Below are 24,626 nucleotides of genomic sequence, written 5' to 3' on the forward strand. Positions count from 1 at the left end.
CCCTCCACCTCCTGGGTGTCTCTGCTTTTCGACCCACTTTTGTCTGCAGTGAGTCGAAAGGCATGGAGTGCTCCAGAGACCATGGAGCCTGTTCCAAGATGGCCTAACAAGTTCATCACCGCTCCAGAGGACAAGACATTTCTCTCTAAAGGTGTGCCAGTTGATGCTATGGTGGTGGCAGCAGCCACCAAGAAGGAACTCGTGGAGACTTCCTCTTCTATCCATCCACCAAACAAGGAGTCTAGAGCCATGGATAGATATGGGAAGAGTGTTTTCTCTTCAGCTGCCTTTACTCTTCAGTCGCTGAACTATTTGACACATTTCGCAAGACTTCAGAGGGATCTCCTTAAAGAGCTGGGAGATACCCTCAAGGATCCTTCAGCTGAGGGACCGGCTTCCAAGTCAGCTAACCAGCTAGTGACCCTAACATCCATTGTTAACTCCTCCATGTGCCTGATTTCTTATGCAGCAGATGGAGCCAGTAGAGCTGCAGGCACAGTAGTGGCTCTTCGCAGATACTCCCGGATGCACCTTTGTCAATTTGCGGAGCCCTTCAAGTCCTCCTTTATGAATGCCCCCTTTGATGGCTTGGCCTTGTCCAGGCCTCAAGTTAGAGAGACTCTTACCAGGTGTGAACGAGATGGCAAAACTCTCTCTGCCATACGAGTCCATCTTTCCACTCCATCCAGGCCTTATCCCAAAGGCCAAAAGAGTGGTAAAATGTGGTTCCCTAAATCCCAGGGAGCTTTGCTGGACATTTGTGGAGATAATTCCCCCAAGGGCAGATGGGGAAATAATAATGGGAGCCGCCGGTCTCGCGGCAGGGGGGGGGTCCACAACAAGGTGACAGGGATATGTTCTCTGCCAGGCCCTTTCAGAATCTCTGAAGGATTGTTCGGCTGCCCACCTCTGGAAGCAGTCGGGGGCAGAATATCACTGTACCCAGAAGCCTGGCTAAATATAACAGAAGATGTGTTGATACGGTGGATAATATCCAGGGGTTACAAAATTCCCTTCGCCCAAAAACCACCAAGAAGTCAAAAATGATCAATCCCAGATGTTCCACCCAATCTTTGGGATCAAACAGTCTTGGAAGTAAAAAATTTGCTGCAGAAAAGAGCCATTCAGGAAGTCCCCGCAGACCAGATTGAATTCGGAACCTACTCAAGGTTTTTTTTAGTTCCAAAAAAGACAGGGGACTGGAGACCTAGCATGGATCTCAGCAAGTTAAACAGGTCAGTAAATAAAACCAAGTTCTGGATGGTGACACTGCAGTCCATTCTACCCTTTTTGGGTCAGGACAACTGGATGTGCTCTATCGATCTCCAGGGCATGTACTACCATATAAAAATAGACAGGCAGTCCAGGAGACATGCTTCCGGCTGGGAGCTAGTCATTACTAGTTCAGAGCTCTGCCCTTTATTCTCACCACAGCCCCCAGGGTGTTCACCAAATGCATGGCAGTAGTGACATCTCACCTGAGACGTTTGGGATTCCAGGTGTTTCCTTATCTAGATGACTAGCTCCTCACTGCCACCACCAAGCATCATCTCTTAAGGGCCAGGAACCACATGATTCACACTTGTGCACATCTAGGAATCACAATAAACTACAAAAAATCCCACTTGTTGCCCTCTCAGTGTATTACTTTCATAGGCGTTCAACTAAATACAAGAGACATGATAGCCAAGCTCCCACAGGAAAGGGTGCTTACCATTCGATGTTAGGTCTCTCTCCTCTTGTCAAAGTCAAAGGTTCAGGCACGGTTAGTCCTAACGGTCTTGGGCATGATGGTGGCTACCATTACTCTAGCCCCATTAGCTTGTTACCGTATGAGGATTTTGCAATGGCTCCTTTTCACTCAGTGGTCACATCAGGATCTACCAATGTCACACATGATTTTAATCATGGATACTTACAAGAAAGATCTACAGTTGTGGCTCTACTCTCCCCTAGTCACTCTAGGTAGATCCTTTGTAGCCCCTCATCCGGTAGCCACAGTGACCACGGATGCTTCCCAGATAGGGTGGGGGGGGCATTATCTGGGACAGACAGTCCAAGGAACTTGGCAACCTCATGAGTACCATTTGCACATCAACGTTCTGGAGATGAGAGTGGTGTTATTAGTGTTGCAAGCACTTCACGACTCTCTTCCTTTGGGCTATATAGCAATTCAGACGGACAACATGTCAATGGTGAGGTACATCAACAAACAGGGCAGAACCAAATCTTACCCCTTGTGTCGGGAGGCCCTTCAAGTATGGCAATGGGTGATTTCCTCTCAGTGTTTTCTGGTTGCAGCACATATCTCAGGGAAGTCCAACGTGATAGTGGACAAGCTCAGCAGGGCAATTCTTATGCCCCACGAGTGGTCTCTGAAACAAGATTTGGCGGATATGATCTTCCGCAGATGAGGCCAGCCATGCTGCAGTCTTTTTGCCTCACACCTAAACAACAAATGCAGCATCTACTTTGCCCTAGTTCCCCTACTGGGACAGTCACCCAGAGATGCACTTATCCACGATTGCCCCCCCCGGGATTCTTTACACCTTTCCCCCCTTTCCTTTAATTCCAAAAGTTCTTCAGAAAGCAAAGTTGCTGAGTCGCAAGCTGATCCTCATTGCCACATACTGGCCTCATCAGATATGGTTCCCGTTCCTTTGGCATTACCTGCAAGAGGAGCCTTGGATTCTGGACCCAGTTCCAGATCTTCTGACACATCATTCGGGTGCTCTTCATCCCTCCATTCAAACTCTCAAGCTGACAGCTTGGTTTCCCCACTTCAGTCTTAGCCAGGCTCCCAGATATCTCACCTATGGTTCAACATATTTTAGTCTCTTCTCATAAACAAACTACGAGAAAACTTTACGCTAGTAAATGGAAGAGGTTCTCCTTCTGGGCCAAATAAAATGACAGTGATCACTTTACAGCTCCAATTTCAAAAATGTTGGACTTCCTGGTAGAAACCTTTGAGAAAGGAGCAGCAGCTGCTACGATTCAAGTTCAATTGGCTGCTATTTCTAATTTTCATGTGGGCCTTCTAGGTTTTAATGTCATGTCCCACAAGCTATGTAGGGCCTTTTTAAAAGGTGCTACCCTATTAAGGCCTCCTATCTGAGAACCTCTTCATCCTTGGGATTTAAATTTAGTACTAGCAGCTCTGATCCTCCCTCCCTTTGAACCATCCGCTTCTTGTCCTCTGAAGTTCTTATCATGGAAGACGCTTTTCCTGATTGCTGTTACATCAGCTAGGCGGGTTTCTGAGTTACAGGCACTTTCCATCAGCCCACCTTATGTGATCTTTCACAAGGATAGATTATCTGTTAGAGCTAAACCTTCCTTTTTACCAAAAGTCTGTTCAGTGTATAATTTGAATCAGTCAATTGAACTTCCTATTTTCTTTCCAAATTATGGCAACAAGGCAGAGTATAAGTTACATCAATTGGATGTCCACAGGCAGTTACGATTTTATCTTCAAAGAACCAAGGGCATAAAAAAAATCAAATTAGCTGTTTGTATCCTTCTCATAGAGTAAGCAAGGCTCACCAGTTTCCAAAGTGACTTTGTCAAAATGGCTGTCCAATATTATTACTTATGCTTATGAGTCTCGGAATGTGTCTGTCCCAGGAAAGGTAAAGGGACATTCTACTAGGTCCTTGGCTACCTCCATAGCTTTTCAAGCCAAGCTTCCATTAGATACTATTTGTGCAGCAGCAACATGGGCTACGCCCCATACCTTCATTACTCATTACAAAGTGGACATGGCCTCTCGGAACAGGGCATCTTTTGTTTCCACGGTTCTGAAGACTCTTTTCCAATGAGCCACCCAGGATTTAGGTGCTGGGGATGCTGTCCCAACCAGAAAGAAGGAAGGCGAGATGGACAACATAACATTAAGAAGTTATGTTCTTACCATAACGTTCCATGTTTGTTATCCTTTATCTCACCTTCCTTCTTGTGTCCCTCCCTGGTTCCCCCATCCTGGATGATTGAGAGGAATTCCCTTTTTGGGCTGTTTTGGCTGAGTTTCCTTTGCTTTTCAGCTGTTGCTATAGTCCTTGTCACCATTGTTGTTCTGTTTTTTGGTACAAGGAAGTAGTATTATTGGCTTACCTCCTTTATTTGGTAATTCATAGTTCTCCTATATAGTGGTTAGTTGTCACAAATGAGATCTGGGTAGCTACCGCTAAGCATGCTGGGATAAGGGGCTAGCCTCGAGCCAGTAAGGACTCTTCAAGCTTTAGAAGTGACAGAGTCAGAGCCAAGATTGGCTCCGAACCCAACCAGAAAGAAGGAAGGTGAGATAAAGGACAACAAACATGGAATGTTATGGTAAGAACATAACTTCTTATTTTCTCGACAGAAATAAGTAAAGATGTGGACAACAACAGATTTATCTCGACTATTTACCATTAGCCCACATTCTCGAAGACCTATTTCCATTATACAAGTTGGCACCCCTTACACCAAAAAAAGTTGGTTGTTAAGGGGCAACTTGTTAGGATTTCGAGAATGGTGTCGGAATTTGATATGTTCCAACAAGAGTGTGAAATTTTGATGAGTATGTTTAGGAGGAGGGAGTATCCCCCAGAATTTTTGGATGAGATATGGAGAGAAGTTTTGGTTAAGAGGACAAAAGGGTACTTAGTGCACATTCTTAGAAGTGGTACACTTAGCAATTCAAATATGGTAACAACTGAAGTTACACATGGTGAACCTAGGACTATATGTAAAAGGGAAACTACATTTATTTCTACCTATAATTGGTTGAGAAAGAATTGGGACATACTCAAGAGTTATGTAAGTGTATTTTTGAGGTTGAGTAGTGGACCAAAAATAATTTACAGAAAAGGGGAGTCTATTAAAGAATGCCTAGAAAAAAGAACAATAGAGAATTCTACATCTAATTCAGGAACGAGGAAATGTGGTGCATGTTCTAAGTGCCCTTTTATTTTTTGTAGCACTGAATTTACCGTTAATGGCAATGTTTATAGGATACAAATCAGATATAATTTTTTACCCAGAATGTTGTTTCTGTAGCTCAGTGCCAACAATGTCCTGCATTTTATGTAGGAAAGAACTCTAGGATGTTGAAAGGTCGTATATACAAGCATTTGCAAGATATAAAAAAGCAAAATAACACCAATCCTCTTTTTAAGCATTAGAGACTTAATGAAAAACATACATTTCGATTTTTGGTTATTAACAAAGTTGTGAAAGATGTTCAGGGGTGGGTAGTGGATGAGCATTTGGAAGCTGATGAGTTAAAATGGCAGCTCAAACGAAATGCTACCCAATACCCTGTTCTTAATGAGGTAATTTCCATTGGTTCAATCTTGAAATTCAAGTATTTTAATTCTTAATAGGTGATTATTGGTTAACTGATATAGGATAAATGTATTTATTGCTTGTGTTTTATTCAATATGGAGTTCTGAAGAAGTTCCTATGGGAATGAAAGCACTAAACTCCTTTATTTTATGTTCATGATGATTTTATTAAAGTGACCGTATTTTACAAGTGTTGAACATCGTTTTTTTCAAGATTTTTTCTGGCCGTTGGTTTCCTGCAGCTACTTGTCATGGAATATTTGTTTTTAGTTGGTTTGTGGTGATTGTACATCTTAAAAGAGGGTCTTCGACAGACAAATGACTGATGCCAAAGTCACGGATTAAAACTCAGTGCCACGAAATGCATTATAGTGCCTTTTGGGAAAATTGCTGGAACCAGGATAGTTTGACCCCGGACGATTCGACCCCAATGCAATTATATACACTTTCATATTTAAATTTGCATTTATTGTCTATGAGAATATGTATTGGACAGTTTGACCCTGAATGATTTGACCCTGGACTATTTGACTCCAAATGAAATTTCATAAAAGTATTTTTTTGTAATAAATAAATAAACCTCACAAAATTTAAATAAACAGTTTTTCAATTAAATGTAATATTTTAATCAGGATTTTTAAATAGCAGTTTAATACATTATTTAATTTTAATATGTCAATGTTAATTTATTTAATCTATTATTTAATACGTAAATATTAATTTAATTGATAACAAATTTTAACATGTTTAAAATGAAATCAAGTTTGACTTTTAATCAGAAAATTAACATGGTATTTAGTATTTTAAGTTAGCCCATTAAGAAATGGGAACCAGTAGGTGTCAATAGCTATATGTTCGTATTTTGAACAGTTCACTTATGCTGTGCTGATGATGTCATAACAAGACTGAAACATGCATGTCCACAGCTAGTGGGGTTTAGCTTTATTGGCCTGAATATGCCCATTAATCAACTTAAAAGGAAATAAGTCATGGGCATTCAGTACTGCCATATAGCTGAAACACCTGGTATCCTTAAGGGGTCATTTGCATATACCCCATAATCCTTTTCACAAGAGGTTTCACGGAATCACACAGTGCAAACTCTAGCTTGGCTAGGTTATTGTTGTTGTTTTTTTTTTGTTGGATTGGCTGTGTGTCCTGTTTACTCTTTTATTTAGTTGTTAGATGGGATTTTGCAGGCACCTTAATGGTTATGGACAACAGCTGGGTACAACAACCCTGTGTTTTTAAAAGTTAGCCAAACAGTCCACTTATGTTTTACTGATGAAATCATAATAAGACTGAAACATGTATGTCGACAGCTAGTGGGGTTTGGCTTTATTGGCTGGAATTTGTCCATTAATCAACTTAAAAAAACAAGTCATGGGCATTGACTACCGCCATATAGCTGAAACATGTGGGTCTCCTTAAGGGGTCATTTGCATGTATCCCATAATCCTCTTTTATAAGAGGTTTCAAGAAATCACACAGTGCAAATTCTAGCTTGGCTAGGTTTTTCTTGTTGTTTCTTCTAGTTGGATTGGCTGTGTTTCCCATTTATTATTTTATTTTGCTGTGATGGAACTTTACTGTAATGACGATGTTTCCTGCCTTACTTGTCATAATATTGTTTTAGGAAAACTAAACTAAGACTTTTTGCTGGGAAGAAAATCACTCAATAGTTTATGTGGTATGTTTATTCAATAACAGCTAATGTGCTATTTTTCTTTATAATGCTAACAAAATGCTTTCATAAGAGTCTTTATAAGGTTGTGCGAGCATCCGCACATGGAATAATAAAATGTTATTGACTGTCATTATTTGTTGACTGTAAGCCTATACTTTTTTCTGAAAAGTTTTAGATTTTAGGGGGAAATTCTGAGCTATAAATTGGGGCATTTAAGAAAATATATTTTCTTGGATGTTTTGCTAGTTTGTAATGTTGGTGCCAGCTTTGATGATGTAGAAATAATGTGATAATGCAACTATGATGTTTAAGTGAATGCTGGACTTGCAGGCCTTTTTTTGGTTTGAATTTTAGTTTTTTTTAAGATGTAATTTTGCAATCCATTAATGCTGCTAACATTAATAACGTTAGTACTGGGTTAAAATCGTCTGGGGCCAAAATGGCCGGGGTCAAATCGGTTGGGGTCAAAATGGAGGGGTCAGAACTTCCTGCACCCAAACTGCCACCCAGGCTAATTGCTGCTTTGATAAGACACCCATAAAAGTTGAGTCAGCAGTCAGGGATCTGGGAACATATGTTGACAGTAATCTGGCCTTTGACCAACATGTAGCCAAGGTAGTAGAAAATCATTCTATGTTGTCCAACTTATAAGTAAGGTCATGGCATCCAGGTCCAAAGAAGTCATAGAGCCACTTTATTCGGCCCTTATCAAATCCATCATTGAGTTTAATGCCCACTTCAGCATGTATCTGATCAGACATATGCAACAGGTGGAATGCCTGCATAGGTTTCTTTCCAGGATAATCCAGAATGTAAGCACATTGTCTTATATGGATTGCCTTAAAGCCCTATCCCAATACTCGGTCTCCTACAGGTTATAGAGATGTGATTGATGCTTGCCACACAAGGCATCATTGGTTCCAGCTCTGATGGACCTTTTGCACATCCACAAAACAAACAGCACGAGAACCACTGATTCTAGGATTTAAATTTTGCTTGTGACATAAATAATATATTTTGATGAGACATATGTGTCTCAGAGGATCCCCATGATATGAAACAGGCTCCCCATCCATGTGAAGCAGAGTCCATCCCTAACTCTATTTAAGTGTAACCTTGACTAGTTGAAATTAAAAATTCACCCCGGGTCTGGCCCCGTGTCTCTGCTAGACAGAGGCAGACAGTAATGCAAAAACTAATATACCCCCCTACATAACTTCTAGAAACTTCCTAAATAACATCTCCTAATAAACGTCCATGATACATAGGGACACAATTGGGTTGAGTTGCACAACTAAGATTATAAAGACCATGATGGTTGTTAGCATATTATGCAACTATGAACCTATGAACATATAACAATTATCTGACTGTATAGGACTATGTGGAAAATAAACAATGTCCCCAACACAGTCAGGTATTCCTGTTTGGTGGATTTTAAGAATGATACAACATCTATAAAAATATATTACATAACAATGACAGTTGTAATACTTGGGATGCTGTAACAATGAACCATAACATGATGTAAACCTTAAAGCTTAAATTACTCAAAAAAGTTATAAATTGCAGACAGTATTTAGATTGTAAAATGCAAATAATGGATTGCTGTAAGAGAAACAATTATTAAACACATAAAAATTTGATTTGATTTAGCAAGTTGTGTTTGGTAGCCTATAATTAGTCATAAGCCATAACCAAAAAAAAAACAAAACAAAACTAAAATTCATAACATACGTACAAAGCTGAAGAAAACTGAAAACAGTTCATGCATGGTGGCAGTGCATAAAACTTCAAATTAATTTAAGCTCTTTATCTACCAAATACATAGGACTTTATCAGCACATATCTTCATAAAAAATCATGTTTATGACCATTTGCCAAGCACCTGCTGATAGCTGTCTGTTTTGGCAACACATTTGTCTGCCTTTTGTATACCTTAGTGATATTATAGACACACTGGGGTACATAATTAGTTGCAATGTCCATGTCCACATGGCAGATCTTTGACCCTGTCCCTATAACATGCCCAGAGGGGCACATCCTCACATACACCCTTCATGGATCAGTATGTCCAACATCATTATCCTGTTGGTGTAGCCCTCAACCCCCAACCCTTGACCATGAGTACGGTGCAACTACGCACCTGTACACATGTCATCCAATAAGGGCATTTCACTTCCGATATCTCATCAGCAGTATTTACCCTGTTATAGTAGCATTCATAACAGCTATGTAGTGCACATGTAGAAAACTATAAGTGTGATCATCAAATGCAGTTAAAATAGTAATGTTTAGTTCTTTTAGATGTGGCACTCTTTCTCTTTCTCTCTCTCTCTTTGTATCCTTTTTATATATATATATATATATATATATATATATATGTATATATATATATATATATATATATATCTATATCTATATCTATATATGGTTTCACTTTATAATCTTGAAATACTGAAATATCGAATTTCAGTATCTCGAGACTATAAAGCTGAAAAATCAAAACATCGAAACTGCGAAATTCAAAATCGTGAACGTAAACACACCAAACACTACACAACACATACACCATCCTCCCCACTTTACAAGAAACAAACAAAACACACACAAACACAACAATACAAACAGACAAACCTACCCTACATATAAGCAGGGGGCTGCACCCCTGACACCCCTGCTACTTATATATACTAACTCCGAGGTCGCACCAAACAGAAAAAGACAGTAAACTCACCACTAGACACTCTACAATCCTCTCTCTCACACACACACATCACATATGTGCAAACATGATCACTTTCAACACACACTCATACTCTTACCTACCTACCCTAACCCACACCTAAAACTTGCAAACATACTCATATATACTCAAATCCCTACCCAAAACCCTTATAAAAATATTCACTTACCTTAATCTCCAACCATATGCACACTACACCATACATCGGGCATACAGCATATCCCACTTCACGTAGCGCACCACCATAACCGTGAATTCGACATTTCTGGATTCACAATTATGGAGTTTCGCTATTTCGGATGTTCGGCTTTATAGTCTTAAGATACTGAAATTCGACATTTCAGTATTTCGAGATTATAAAGTGAAATTTTATATATATATATATATATATATATATATATATATGTGTATATATATATATATATATATATATATATATATGTATATATATATATATATATATATATATATATATATATATATATATATATATATATATATATATATATACATACATATATATATATATATATATATATATATATATATATATATATATATATATATATACAGTAGTTGTTTGTTTTTTTATTTCCATCTATTTATTTTACCATTTTTTTTTGCAGCATCTGTCATTGCTGTCCATGTACTATGTCACCAGTCCCTTCCCTGTCATTAGGCCCAGCTACTTTCCACAGATGACTACTTCTTCTGGCAGTCAGATCATTTAATAAGAACTGTTGGCACCACTACAGTGCTATAAAGAGACAAATCTCTCTAGTGACCAAGGGGCATTTCCAGTGGTTTCTGGTGGTTAGTCACTGGAATGATGCCTTGTTGTTACCTATAGTGACTCAGTGGGGGGCACAGTTTACCATCTGTTCATAGGTTCATAGGTAGGTACTAGACTTTCTGCCTGTGGGCATTTATAAGCCTAGCCAGAGTGTGTCGGCTTTCACCACCCCATTGATTAATTAACTGATCCTCTGTCAAGCAGAGCCAATGAAGTGATCCCAGGGGTATATTTTCTGTTACCCATCCACTCGTCAACGTTTCCCTTGAAGAGTGTTAGTGAGGGGCTCTGCCTAATGTAGTTTAGAATTTTGTTCCAAAGCATGGGGAGTCTCTGTGACAGGAATCTATCCCTCCAGCATGTTCTATTTATTGTTGTGGTGAGGTTTAGCTCACTAGAGCGCGTAGCTCGTAGTGACTTGGATTTCTTTAGGTGGAGCATGTCCATCAATTCTGAGTTGGACATGGCTTTGTAAGTCAAGCAGAGATCACCTATGAGTAAGTGATATGCCACTGAGTACAGCTGGAGTTTTTTCAGTCGGGCTGCATAGGACATATGTTTGAGGCCATTAATCCTCCTGGTGAGGTACTTTTTTGGTCTCTCCAGCTGTTGGAAGTGTCTTGTGAGGTACATCCCAAATGGGGCATTGTACTCTATGATGGGTCTGATGAGTGACGAGTAGTGGGGCACTATAACTTCTTTATTTCTAGATGCGAACCCTTTAGTAATTAGATGGGCCACATTGAATGATTTCCTAACTACTTTGGCAATATGATTATCGAAGAAGAGATTACTATCTACCTGGGTCCCCAGATCTCTTATTACCTCTTGGGGTTGCCACCTATGTGGTAATTCATGGGTGTTTTGTTTTTCCCAAATGGGATGACTATGTATTTTTTGGCATTTAGCTTGAGGCCATGACTTTGACACCAGGTGTCCGGTCTCAATAAGGCCCTTTTGGAGGATGTCCATGTCAGCCAGATAGTGAATTATGGCTCCCAGTTTGCAGTCATCAGCGAACGTGGTTAGCCATAGTCCTCCTGTGCTTGCCTGTACTTCTGAGAAGTATATGCCGAACAGTAGGGGTCCCAGGACCAAGCCTTGTGGGACACCATTTGTGACTGGTTTAGAGTCCGACCTGGAGCCCACTATTCTTACTGTGTGAGTTCTGTCTGTAAGCCAGTTGGCAACCCATCTTGTGACATAGGGGTTTATGTTCAGGCTGGTGAGTTTTTCTGTAATACCCGAGTGGGGAATGGTGTCTAAAGCTTTGACGAGGTCTATGTAGGCTGTGTGAACAACCTTTCCCTGGTCTATGTCCTTGGTGACTGTCTCGAAAAAGTCATCCAGGTTTAGGAGACATGATCTGCCCTTAACAAAGCCGAGCTGGGTCAGGTGTTGGGAGATGGACAAGGTTATGGGGAAGTTCATGGACCAGTTGCTTGAAGTCTGCGGCCACCTGGAGAGGGTGCTTATCTGGCTTACAAAGTCACTCCACTGCCTGCCAATGCATTTCCCACCATCTCAGGTTGGACCCAGTGGAGGAAGCAGTCCCTGTGGTGACTGACCTCTTCCTGGGGCTAGCCCAGGCAGTGTAGTCTGGAGTTGGGTAACCACCCTACCTTCTTCATGGTATTCCTCTTCCTTGTGTGTCACCTCCCTCCGTGTTTGTAGTCCAGTCCTTCAAATCACCACTGGACACCTTCTCTCTGTATATATTCCAATTTATACAATTGTGAACCCCCCACCCTTTGTGTCAGGACTTCCTCTTGTAGTTATTGTCTTTGTTTTATGGTCCAGTGTTGTCTGCTCCATTTGGTTCAACCTTTGGGACTTCGAATCAAACTCGGATCCAACATTGGCCTTTAGCCTATTTTGGCTCTGCCTCCCTTATCCATGACTCCCAGCTCCCAAATCTAGTTTGCTGCCATTCATGTCTGCAGCTCAGTCTTTGGCTCCACTTGTCTGATTTGATTTTAACAAAGAAGTTAGAGTGGGATTGGTGAGATCCTCCTTACCTTACCCATAGAATAGTGGCTAGCTTTTTTTCTGTTAGTTTTAGGTAGTTTTGAAGTAGTTCTTTTCCCCAGTAGGTTTAACTGTTTTTACTGCAGTCTCTCGTGTGTGTGTGTGAGTGTGTGTGTGTGTGTGTGTGTGTGTGTGTGTGTGTGTGCGTTGTGGTAGGATGTATAAGGGGTTTGAAAAGTACATCTCCTGCAGGTGCAAACTGCCCTCCCAGGATGTACATCTTGGCCAGAGCACTTGGATTCTGGTTGCTCCATCTGTGAAAACTTCAACTTGCTCGCTATTAATAAGCACAAGGCCAAGCTTCTGTTGAAAGGGCTTTAACCCTCAAGCTGTTCGGGTTCTGTTTCTGCTTTCAGAGCTTCTCCCCTGTATAACACACCTCATCTGTGAGAATCTAGACATTCTAAGACAGAGTGCATCCTCCACCTCTGGGATGCCTTGCATGGGGTCTCCAGGTCCCAAGGTCCCTCAACTTTTGGCCTCCCTGGCAAAATTGGCACCAACTTTGGCTCCAGTGCCTCACAGCCAGTCACCTTTGGCACCAAAAACAGCTAAACTGACATCTCTGGCTCTGAGTATTCCAAGCCCCTTCTTGGTCAAAGGGGCACCTTTGGGCAGGGTGGTGTCCTCCTTTTCTCCCTTGTGCTTCTCCAGTCACTGGAGTCCTCCCCATCTCCACCCCAATTCATTGCCTCCATAGCTCAGATCCTGCATGTGGGGTCCTCCTCCCATAGACCGTAGAAGCCATTCTCAGTGGCCTTGTCTGCCTGCCCATCAAGTTTGGTGGGCAGCATCAAACATTCTGATCTGGAGCAGCTGATGAGGTCCTTTTTGCAGGCACAGATGCAATTAAGTCTTATCCTGTCAGGTCCAATTCTGACACTGGAACCCTTGTCTCCATCATTTATGTTTCCTCCCTCAGCCCCTTTGGATCCAAGGTCTTCTGGGCTGGTCAAGTTTCCACCCCCCCCCAAAGACAGGCCTCACTGGAGCAAGGTCTAAGTCATAGATACCATCTTGGTGGCAGCAGCCACTAAAAAGGAGGTTTCTGAGAAGAGCTCCTTGAGTCACCCCTGAACAGGGAGTCTTTGGCACTGGATCGATCAAAGAAGTGATCCTATGCCTCATCCACCTTTGCTTTGAAGGCCCTTAACTACTTATTGCACTTGACAAGGTTTCAGTGAGAAGTGTCAGTCACCATCAAGACACAAGAGTCCTTGGATACTCAGAGGAAGCCGGAGACTCACTTATTCATCTTGACTTCCATTGCCAATGTTTCAGTGAGACTCATCTCTAGTACAGCTAATGGAGTGTCCAGAAAGGTAGGTTCTGGGATTGCAATGAGGCACCATGCCTGGATGCACTGTGCAACTTTGTGGATTGCTTTAAAGCATCTTTTATCGATAGGTCCTCCTTGTTTGGACCCAAGGTTAAAGACACATTGACACGGAGTGAATAAGATGGGAAGACACTGTTCACCATCAGAGTTTGCTTTTCGACCCCCTCAGTGATCCTTCTCTAGGAATCATAAGGGGGGTAAGTGATTCTTTTTCAGGAATGACAGTTCTCTTCCCAGGACACTGCTCTGGAAGGTTCCTCCTGAGGGTAGGGGAAATCAGAATGGATGCTGTCTGTGGGGCAGAGTGGTCCGCAGAATCAGGGCTTCCACAGGTTTTTTTTTCTGGTGGGCCCTTTCAGTGATCCTGAAGGGTTTCTCAACTGCTCATCTCTGGAGGATTTTGAGGGTCATCTATTTCTCCACCCTAAAGCTTGGGAGGCCATCACCTCAGATCCCTGGGCATTGAGAGTCATATCCAGAGGTTATGTCATTCCCTTTACAGAAGTTCTATAAATTGTCTCCCAAAATGTCTCCCAGATGTTCCACCCCATCAGAAACTTTATGCAGCAGCAGAGATCTAAAATCTGCTCACAAATCAAGTCATTCAGGAGCTCTCACCTGACCAGATAAAATCCAGGGTCTATTCCAGATTCTTTTTAGTACCAAAGTAAACAATGGACCACTTGTCTCTCTTTGATTTAAGCAAACTAAACCAGTTCATCAAAAAGACCAAAGTCTGGATGGTCATGGTGCAGTCCATATTATCTCTTCTGAGGGAGGACGATTGGATGTGCTCAATAGATCTTGAGGACACCTACCATCACATCAAAATAGATTGGTATTCCTGGAGGTTACTTCATTTCCAGCTGGGAGACGGTCACTATCAGTTCAGGGCCCTGCCATTTAGTCTCACCACAGCCCCCAGGTGTTTGCCAAGTGCATGGCAATGGTTGCAGCCTGGCTTTGGCTGTAGGGATTTCAGTTCTTTCTGTAGCTGGATGATTGGCTTCTCACCACCCCTACAAAAGCATTGTTAATCTCAGCCAGGGATTTCTTGTTCCAGCTATTTGACAACTTAGGCATCATAGTCAGTTTCCTCAAATCTAACCTTCAGCCTGTAGAATTCCATTAAATTGCCAGGCTCCCAAGCTCCAGAGTTTTCAGTCTTCAAGCTCAGGCCCTGTCATTACTTGCAATTCCCAAACCTCTGACTCATGCACTTCTAAGGCTTATGAGTCATATGGCAGTGTCGATAGGACTAGTCCCTCTACCCAGATATTACATGTGGACCCTGCACTGCACTATGGCCATTCAGTGGTCCCTACTAATACATCCATTGTATTTCCCAAATACGGCTGACAAGAGAGTGTCGCAAGCAGATTCAGTTGTGGTTACAGTTTCCATTAGTAGTAGAAGGCTGACTATTTGTAATTCCTTCTTCTGCCTCAGTCACCATGGCCATCTCCCTCCTGTGGTGGGGAACATTTTGAAGGGAGGATGGTTCAAGGGTCCTGGTCTTCTGCAGACTCTCACATTCACATCAACATTTTGATGATGAGAACGATCCTCCTAGTGTTACAGGGTTTTCAGGACAACCTCCCCAAGGGTGTGATTGCAAGATGTACAACATGTCAGTCATTTGGTATTTCCAAACATAGGGGGAACATGTTCTTATTCTGCTCTAATCATTGTACTAGTTTTTAAGTATAAAAAACAGTGTCCTCACTCCTTATCTGTTCTATCCTAACCCTCTATGCTAAGAAACTGTAGTTTTATATGCTTATTTTCTCTTTTTTCTTTCTTTTGCAGTTACTCTACCTACCAGCTACTTAGCGTTATACTGCAACAGTGTGCTGATTCCTGTTCTCTGGACCTATCTGCAAGCTGCCTCTCAGTTAAACAGGATACTTTAAAAGTTTTTCTTCTGTTGTCTTACAAGCACCCTGTGTAGGATTACATTTAAATATCTTTGTATCCCTGACACTTTGTACTTTGTACAATACCATTCTGAGACTTGCACTCTAGGACCTGTAACCCCCACCCCCCCCCTTCATTTTCCTTGCAGGACTTTAAATCTTTATTTTTACTTGGGTAATCTTGGGTTTCTGCTGACTTACTCCCATTAACATTACCCTGCAAAGAACAGTGTATGTGTTCAACTTTCCTTTTATGTAGGGTAGCACACACTCAACCAGACCAACGCTGTCCCCACCTGAAACCCTCTTTAGCCAATCCCACCTTTACGACCATTGCCTAATAATTTCCTTTACAGTCATTCCCAGTGGAAAAGTTTGAATTTGGCTACATAAATCAAGTATAGCCTAAATAGACTATATTTACCACTTACCCTGCAATCCTTGCCAAAGGTTTTAGCCTGCTCCGTTCGCTTTGCTCACTCCACTCCCCTCCCTACCCCCAAATCCCTCCCACCCCAGCTGTACTCAAATTTAATCTAGCAAAAGACCGCTTCCACTAATATCCAACCAATCAACTCATACCTCCCATAATTTCCACCCCTCTACTCCTCCTTCCTACTTATCATGCATCCTAATCCCAACACAGTCTACTACAATTATAATCCTTTGCTGCACTATTCTAGCATTTACTACATCTTACGAAAACATTTCAGTCAATTCTCCCAACTACTTCAATTGCACTCTGTCAACTACCCCTCTCAAATTCCCACCACACAATTTCACTACTCCAACCCCAAAATGCCTCCTTCCACCACACCTACCTAATTACCAAGCCTGCACCTCATCTGAATGCAAATTATTCTTAAAATACCACAAGCATTTCACTGCATATATAAAACATATCCTCTGCATTCTCTCTAAACTTACTCTCAGTGGAGACGTGCACCCTAACACTGGCCCCAATTTCTCCAACCTCTCCACAAACCCCCTCCAAATAGCTCCCCTATCACCTAAATCACACTTAATAAAAAGCCAACAGACCTCCTCATTATGTCTCTTAACATCAGAAGCATCTGTAACAAAATCCAAGACCTCCAGGCATGCATACACCTGTATTTCCCTGACATCCTTATCCTAACCGAATCTTGGCTTAAACCTCACATCAGAAGTGAAGAAATACACCCACCTGGATATAACATCCTCCGCAAGGACAGAATATCCAGAAAAGGAGGAGGAGTGGCACTGATGTATAAACATCACCTCAATATCCAAATTCTCACCCAGTCAGCTCCCCAGCTTGACAGGGAAGAAATCCTGTATGCTACCCTAAAATTAAATCATAAGAAAGCAATCAACTTAATAGGTTGCTACTTCCCTCCAGGCCAAAATATACCCCCCTTGAAAACCTATTAAGCTGGGCCAATCTCTCCCTACCCCAAGAAACCATCATACTTAGTGACTTTAACATCAACTAGCTATCCTGCAATAGTAAACCCCCAGCACTCCACCTAAATCTCCATGGCTTCTCATAGCTTATACAATCCCCAACCAGGATAAATAAAAACCCCAATAATCACACCATTCTTGATTGGGCCCTAGTCAACAAAGATCCTCACTCTTATCTGGCAGGCTCCTTACCTGACTCCCTAAGTGACCACTCCCCAACCTCCCTACTAAAACACCACATAAGTAGCAGCAAACCCATTTTCCACCGGCACATTCACTACAAAGCTAAATTCAACTCCAGCTCCTTCACCACCTCCCTACAAAAAATAAACTGGTCACCCCTAAAATACCTCAACCTAGATGAAGCAGTCCACTACTTTAACAGCACTTTCCTCAACATCCTTAACTCCCATGCCCCCCAAAGATGCACCAAAATCCGAACTAAAAAATCCCCCTGGCTACAAAAAAACACCAAAGACCTTATGAAATCCAGGGATAAAATATGGGAACAATGGCGCACAACCAAAAACCCTCAGATAGGCAACTATTCCTTGAACTGTGTAATCAAGTCAAAAAGGCAAGTAAAAGCAGACAAAGCCCTTTTCTATCAGACATCCCTAAACTCCTCCCAAAACAACCCAAAGCAATTCTGGTCCACAATTAACTCTATCCTCTGCCAGGGAAGGTAAACACCCCCCCCCCCCAACCACTCCTCTCTCCACCTGTAGCATAGCTGACTCTTTCAACAAACATTTTACAGAGACCGTTCTATCCCTAACTAAAAAACACTTCCCTACATCAACACCCCCCACACCCAAACCAACTCCACCCCTCCCTCCCTTCTTCCTTTCCACAGTACCCACCTCCAACATAAAAAAACTACGACAAAACTTAAACCCACAAGACTAGCAGCTGACAACCTGCCCACAGAATACCTAAAAATAGCAGCTGATGTTTTAGCTTATCCCATCTCCATATTTATCAACCGCTCCATATCTAAGTCCTATGTACCAACCTTATGGAAAGTATCCCACATCATACCCCTACACAAAGGCGGCCCAAAACAGACATCTCCAACTACTGCACCATTGCCATCCTCTCGCCTCTCTCCAAGATACTTGAAAAATGTATCAACTCACAGATCTCCAATTATCTCCTAGACAATAATCTCCTCTCCTACACACAGCATGGTTTCAAACCACACCATAACACCACAACTGCTCTGCTCTCCTTCACTAACACCATTCTCCAACATAAAACAATGGCCTTTTCTCCTCTGCTGTATTTCTTGACCTATCAAAGGCTTTTGATATTGTATCACATGATCTTCTACTCTCTGCACTCTCCAGCCTCTCCTTTTCCATACCTGCAATCAGTTGGTTCCGCAGCCATCTACATGGCCGCCAGCAGTCAGTTGTCTGGCACAATGATCTATCCCCTTGCCTCCCTGTTATTCTCGGGGTTCCCCAAGGCTCCATCCTCGGCCCCTTGCTTTTCTTCATTTTTACCACTGACCTGCACACCGCCACCAAACATGCCTCCCTCATACGGTATGCAGATGACTCCATTCTCATCTGCTCAGCTCCAACTCTAACAGAACTACAACAGATCACTCAAGCATCTTTCTCTTCTGTTGAAAGTTGGCTATTAAATGCTCAACTCCTCCTCAACCCAAATAAGACCAAACTCCTCATCTTTCAACCCTCAAAATCTACCCCGAACATCCCCCATTTCAACATACTTGCCAAAGACAACACTTCCATCTCACCAACAGCCCACACTAAGCTACTCGGTGTACAGATTGACAACAAACTCAAATAAATTTGACACTCACATATCACTCACAATAAAAAAGTCCACAAAAAACTGGGTGCCTTGTATAGAGACCAACAATACCTAACCAAACCAGCAAGAATCTCTGCCGTAACTTCCCAACTAATCTCAACCCTACTCTATGCATCACCCATACTCACAAATCTTCGACAATCAGACCTAAAGAAACTCAAAGCCTGCTACAATAAAATTGCAGAGTTTGCATCAGGGGACTCCCACCGCAGTCACCACTGCGTCTCATTTAGAAACCTAGACTGGCTTGAGCTCCCTCAACTCCTACACCTAACCCAACTTACCTTTGCTCATAAACGTGTAAACCACCCTCTTAAAATTCCCTCACTTCATACACTTTTCCAACCCCTACCAATCCTCCAGACCCCTTCATTCCTGCAACAAAAATCTACTCCAAGTCACCAAACCCAACAACTCTGCAGGGGAAGCGTTATTCTCCTACTCCATATCCAAAATTTGGAACTCACTTCCCACTGCCATAACTACCCTCCCTTCCAGCAGTCTCTTCAAAAATGCTTCTAAAGCACACCTAAAATCTCACTGGCTATGTCCTTGCCCATACCCCAACTAACCCCCCCTTCTCCTGTACCACTAATTAGCTGCCAGCTCTACTATTAGCTGTCAAAAGGTTATCAGTATTTCATATCCTTTAACTAGCAGATGATTGCAGTATGATGTTTACTCTTTTCTCTATGTGAAAAATTAATGCTACTAGGCAAATGTCTTGCACCTTATATTGTTATTATACTCTGACATATGTCATTACCTGTCAGACTGTGTCTTTGCTATAAATATGCTGTTTTTTTTCCCTCTGAAATGCTAGATTATACTCTTATATTATGTGAAATTTTGCTTGTCTGAATACATGGAGCCTTTCTTTTGATATTATACTCTGACATATAGGTCATTTCTCCTGTTGAACTGTGTCTTTACTATAATTATACTGTTTGTTTTTTTCATCTGATATGCTAGATTATACTCTTATATTATGTAAATCTCATATGTCTGAATATATGGAGCTTTTCTCCCCGGGCCTCCGCTGAAAATGGGCATATACCCAGTCAGACTTTCCCAGTCAACAAATGTAAAATAAATAAATAAATAAATAATTTTTGTCAGGAGGCAATGAGGGTTAAGCAATGGGTGATCTCCTCTCAGTGGTTTCTGGTAGCAAAGCATATCTTGGAGAAGTCTAACTTTCTGGCTGACAGCCTGAGCAGGAGTATTTTATTGCATTATGAGTGGTCCTTAAATCCAACAGTGGCAGCTGTATTTTTTGGTGCTGTAGCACTCTGAGTTATGACCTGTTTGCATCCTTGTCCAACACCAAGTGCGACAACTATTATGCCATTGTTCCCCTCCAGGACAGGCACACAAGGATGCTCTGACATTTCCTGGGCTTCCTGGTCTTCTTTATGCTTATCCCTCAGTTCCCTAGATAATAAAGTTTCTACAGAAAGCAGCCTGTTGCAAAGCTTCAGTGATCCTCGTTACCTCCTTTTGGCCTTCCCAGGTGTGGTCTCCCTTCCTTTGGCCTTTTCTGAAGCACCCCCATTGGGTGTTGGATCCCATTCCGGATTTCATCTCTCATTCAGCCGGTCTGGATCCCCCCAATCTTCAGTCCCTCAAGATGACTGCATGGTTCCTCCAGTTCCCTTTATGGCCAGGAATCCCAGATTTTCGCAGGTGATTATACATAAAATGTCCTATTCACAGAAAGAACCCACTAGAAACATGTATACCAGTAAATGGAAAAGATTTGTTTTGGGGTGCAGGCTTGGCAACTTGCCCCCTTTTCTGCCCTTTTGCAGTCAGTCTTGAATTTTCTGGCTGAGTTTTTTGACTGAAGCCTCTAGCTTTTCCACTATCAAAATGCCATTTCCAACGTTCATGATGGCAGAGACAGCATGCCCTTGGCTTCTCTCAAGATTTCCAAGGCTTTTGTCAAAGGTCATTTTTTCTTCATCCTCCACTATGGAATACGGTCCATCCCTGGGATCTGTCATTTGTTCTTCAGGTTCTAGCTGATCCAAATTTTGAATGTTCAGTCTCCTCAGATATGAAACTGTTGTCTTGGAAAACTTTGTTTTTGGTGGTGATTACTTCTGCCAAAAGGGTTTCAGAGTTACAAGCACTTGATCCCCGCCTTACTTAGTGTTCTATAAGGATAGGGTTTTTCTTCATATGAACCCTTCCTTTTTACCTAAGGTAGCTTCTGAGAAAAACCTTAACAGTTCCATTCATCTTCCTGTGTTTTTTCTCAATGTTTCCAACAAAGGTGCATATCTTTTGCATTGTTTGGATGTGCATAGGCAACTAAAGTTTAATCTTGATTGTACCAAGTCTTTCAGGAAATCAGGTCAGTTGTTTGTCTCCTTTTCAAACTCCAGGCTGAACTCTCCTGTGTCTAAAGTAATTTTATCCAAGTGGCTGTCAGATTGTATTTTGTTTGCATATACTTTGAAAGGCAAGACTCTTCCACACAAGTCTAAAGATCATCCAACTAGGGCTGTAGCTACTTCTACAGCTTTTCTTTCTGGAGTACCTGATGAATGATACTGATACTTGGCTGGGTCCTTGCAGTATAAGCTGGACATTCAGTCCAGGTCTAGGACTTCATTTAGTTCTACTGTGTTGCAGAATATCCTTCAATAGTTTTCTCCTGAGGAATTGTTGTGGCTGGGGACTCTGTCCCACAGGTTGAATCCAGACAGAGCAGACAACTTCATATATGAAAGTTATGTACTCACCATAACAGTAGATCAAAGTTGCCTGCCTTCCTAGGACCATAGGAAGCTACTAGGCTAATGGCTCTAGGGACTTTACAAACCTAGCCAAGTTCTTACCCTTATTTCCACAATCAGCACCTATTGCCCCTGTCCAAGAGGGACACAGGTGGAACCCCCGGGATGAATTTAAGGTCACCCATCCAACTGTCCAGATTGCTTTTGAAGAGGGCTAAAGAGTTACTCTTTTTGACATGAAGTGGGAGTCTGTTCCAAAGGTGTGGTAACCTCTGGGAGACAAATCCGTCCATCCAGCAAGTTTTATTAAGGTAAGGTCTTTAGAGTGAGTAACCCGTGTACCATTTGACTTATAGATATGCAGAATTTTCAGTAAAGCAGGGTCAGAGATTGCCTTGTATGCAAGGTGGAGATCACCTCTGAGTAGTCTGTATGAAACAGAATAAAGTGACAGTGATTTCAAACGATACCAATAGGACAGACGCTGAAGACCTTGCATTTTTCTTGTGAGGAACCTTTGTGGTTTCTCCAGTTGCTGCAGGTGTTTGGAAAGGTACATGTCAAAAAGGGGCATTGTATTCAATTATTGGCCTGATGAGGGAAGAGTACAGGGCAGTTATAACTTATTTTCTTCTGGAGGCAATGCCATTACTTATGAGATGAGCAATATAGAATGCCTTTCTTACCACTGTGGGGACATGGTGGTCAAAGATAAGGTTGCTTTCAACTTGTGTGCCCATGTCTGTCACCATTGAATGTGTACTTAAGGTGTAGCTATTGATGTGGTAGTTAGCAGGAGCATCACTTTTACGCAAAGGAATGATAATACAGTTTTTTGCATTGAGTTTAAGGCCATGACTTTGGCACCAATCATTTATTTGTGTAAGACCCTTTTGTAGGATGTTGACATCATTTGGAGATTCTATGACCACTCCCAGTTTGCAGCCATCAGCAAATGTTGTCAGACACAGACCTTTAGTTTTTGTTTTTACTTCGGACAAATAAATTTCACACAGTAGAGGACTCATCCCTGGGGAACACCACTGGTTACAGGTCTGCTGTTGGAGGTGGATTCCCCTATTTTGAGTATATGAGTTCTATCAGTGAGCCAGTTAGTGACCCATCTAACGATATAAGGGTTGATACCTAGTTGGGTGAGTAAGTCAATAATGCCTGAGTGGGGGATAGTGTCAAACACCTTGGCATAAGTTCAGGTAGGCTGTATGCACAGATTTCCCTTTGTCCAGTGACTTGGTGACTGTCTCAAAAAAGTCCACCAGTTTAACAGGCATTATCTTCCTTTGACAAATCCAAACTGTGTAAGGTCAAGTGTTTGGAGATTACCTATATCATTGTTTCTAAGGTCAGTGATGATTCCTTCCATGGCCTTGCAGATAAGGCTAGTCAGGCTAATAGGTCTGTAGTTCCCGGGGTCAGTGGAAGCACCACCTTTGTGCAAGGGAATAGTGCTGGCTGTTTTCCATTCAGCTGGGATGAAGCTGGTGTTTAGACTGTGATTACAAACAGTACCCAGTGGTGTTGCTAATTCATGTTGGAGCCCATGTAGGATGTAGCCTGGGATGTTATCAGGTCTGATAGATGCTGTGTTTTTGGCCTTAGAGAGGGCATTTACAATTTGCTCTTTAGAGATACAAGGTATGGGACAGGTGGTAAAGATGTCATGGGGTATGTGTGGCGGGGACAGGGGAGTGAGTTTTTCAGAAAACCTGTTAGTCAACAGGTTAGCTATGGCCACAGGCTCAGTATATATGGTATCATTAACTACCAGTCTGGCACAAATCTGGGCCTTTCCTTTTAGGTTACGGATGTAACTATTAGAATGCCTTGTGGTTGTTTGTTGAGGAAGCTAATTTGGACTCTTAGTTTGCTTTGGAGGTCTTCACAAGAAGTCTTATTTACTTGTTTAAGCTGAGGAGGGAGTGTTTCCAGTTTAGGAGGGCTCACTCCCTCTTACTGTTAGACATCTTTGACATCTTTGAATTCATTACTGCTGAATACCTGAGTTGTTTGGCTTCTTTTACATACCTACAATCAACTGCATTACTAGCTGAATTAATTACAAATTGTCAGTGTTAAAGATTGTACTGCATTTCATTTTTCTATCTATTTAATTGTTTCATTGAATATTGTGTCTGTGTCTCTCTGTAGTTATTTATTTTTCTATTTAATTGTTTCATAGAATACTGCGGTCTCTCTCTGTCTCTGCAATTGGTTTCCCACATGCCCTCCATGTTCTTCTTTTGGTTTTAATCATGGTGGCTTTGGAATTACCTGCCCCTCCTGTAAATTTGTGTTTGAACACTCCTCCTGGGTCTATCTCATTTTCTCACTCAACCGAGTACAGTGAGATCATATTTTGACTTCAGATACTCCTACCAGTCCCATCCAGCTCTATTCCAGTCTACTGTCACTAGCTCACTCTACCTAATACAGAGCGAACATTTGTGAAGGGCAAGCCACTTAGGTCCTTAATTTTGAATTATCTTCTGTTTCTCCTTTCTCCCTTTCCACTTTCCAAAAATAAAAGTTTCTAAGCTTGTTTCCTGCCTTTCCTGTAACTAGTCTAGTCCAGATACAAATTTGCTGTAACCAGGACTGTTTGTAAGCTTCTGAGCCCCCCAAGCCTTTCTGTGTTGGAGGGAAACCATCTAGCTTATCAGTGGGAGTGGTAAGCACTAGGTAGCCTATCTACCACAAGAGTGGCTTCTGGCCCAGAAATTGTAGTTTATTGGC

This window comes from Protopterus annectens, chromosome 2.part2 (assembly GCF_019279795.1).
Source record: "Protopterus annectens isolate FY-2018-M chromosome 2.part2, PAN1.0, whole genome shotgun sequence".
In the NCBI taxonomy this organism is placed as follows: domain Eukaryota; kingdom Metazoa; phylum Chordata; order Ceratodontiformes; family Protopteridae; genus Protopterus; species Protopterus annectens.